Consider the following 1,525-nt stretch of genomic DNA (forward strand, 5'->3'; position numbering starts at 1 on the left):
TGTCTTTTTTTTTTTTTCTTCAGTATTTGTATTTATTTGAAGACATTGAGGACCAGAAGGAAGTTTTGTGTGTGAGCAGTCTCCTCCCTGTTTTGTTCCCAAGTATGCATGTGCCTGTTCAGAGTCTCTAGAAACCTTTTTTATAAAAGGAGATCTGAAAATCATTATGGTATATAATCTATCCTTAACAGTGCTAAAATGATTTCTGATAATGTGGTTCCTGGCTTGACTGGAAGGCTAAAAACACAGGAATAAAAGATTAAAGAGGGTATTCATGATGTCTTTGAGAAAAATCAGAATATCATGTAGGGTGAGCTAGTTTCCAGACCAGTAGGCAGTATTGTAGTATTAAAGGAAGACTGGCCAGTCATCTAAAGGTACTTGTTAAGGACTGCTTTCTACAGTTTTGACAACTGTTTCTTTCTATGCATATAAATCAAGCAACCAAATATCTGTAGCCATGGAAATGTCTGACTAGAAATATTTATATTGGATTCTCAATACAAAATGTCCCTGTGGTAGAAACCTTATACCTGGTACAGTTTCATTCCCAAGGGTACTGTCTACCAGGAAAGAAAAATCTAATAAAAAATGGAATATGAATATTAAGGATTGTATTTATTGCTATATTAGGGGAAAATCATATTCTTCACTGAAAGTATGCATCATTTATGTCCCAATTAAACTGCTTATCGCACATTTGTAATAGGGTTGACAGGACTCAGTGGAACCTTAGATTGTAGTTTTTAAAGCCAGCTGTGTAAGCAGAGATAAGCGGCTCTGTCTAAAGAGTGCGACACTGTTTTCAGATCGGGTTTACAGTGAATATTACGGGTTTTCAACTGTCACAGCTATGGATATGACTCATTCCAGTTTGTGCTATGCATGAGGACAAAATGACTCCTGCCATTTTATCCTTAGGAACTGTGGTAGCCGCAAATGTATGTTATTATGAAACATAAGTTCAATTCTGAGAATAAACTGAAGGATTGGAAACACTTGGGGAAATGAGTGTACATTTGCTTATTTCAGTGTTACCTGGTTTCAGAGTTGATGTGATTGTGTTGCTTGAAAGTTACTTGAAGGAGTGTGTCAATTATGAGAGGCTTTCTGGTTTGTGAGCATTGCATGGCGACTTCTCTGTTTTAGGGCAGTTGTTGACCTCTGCAGTTTTGGCTCTAGGGAAGACAAGACACCCTTTCCCTCTTCTCTGTGAGACTGTTCCAAGATTGTTTCTTTGAAAATTTAAGATGTGATAAATCAACGTCCTCCCCAACACTATACAAACACCAACACCACCATAGATACTCAAAACTACCTCACCTTCAAACGAGGATACCTTAATGTCATTGGCAGGTTGCTATAGCTTTGGTATATTGATGAGCTGGTGAGAAGAAGTAACTCTCCATATATCCCATATTTGAATATATTCTCCAATTGTAAACTAATGAAGGGTTTCTTAAGTAAAGACCCCAGTTAGTCATGTGTTGCAGAGTCAGCTAAAATCATCTTGAAGAAAGATAAT

General features: G+C 37.0%; 1 protein-coding gene across 2 annotated transcripts in view; it reads left to right on the top strand.

The window, feature by feature from the left end:
• Positions 1–1,008, top strand: part of Kctd6 (potassium channel tetramerization domain containing 6) — a 10,484-nt gene extending 9,476 nt beyond the window's left edge. For both annotated transcript variants that reach the window (XM_031344355.1, XM_031344361.1), the window contains exon 3: positions 1–1,008. This exon is cut by the window's left edge and continues 767 nt beyond it. The gene's annotated coding sequence lies outside the window, so the exon portion shown is untranslated.
• Positions 1,009–1,525: the final 517 nt, after the last annotated feature.

The sequence above is a fragment of the Mastomys coucha genome, unplaced genomic scaffold (assembly GCF_008632895.1).
Source record: "Mastomys coucha isolate ucsf_1 unplaced genomic scaffold, UCSF_Mcou_1 pScaffold10, whole genome shotgun sequence".
Taxonomy (NCBI): domain Eukaryota; kingdom Metazoa; phylum Chordata; class Mammalia; order Rodentia; family Muridae; genus Mastomys; species Mastomys coucha.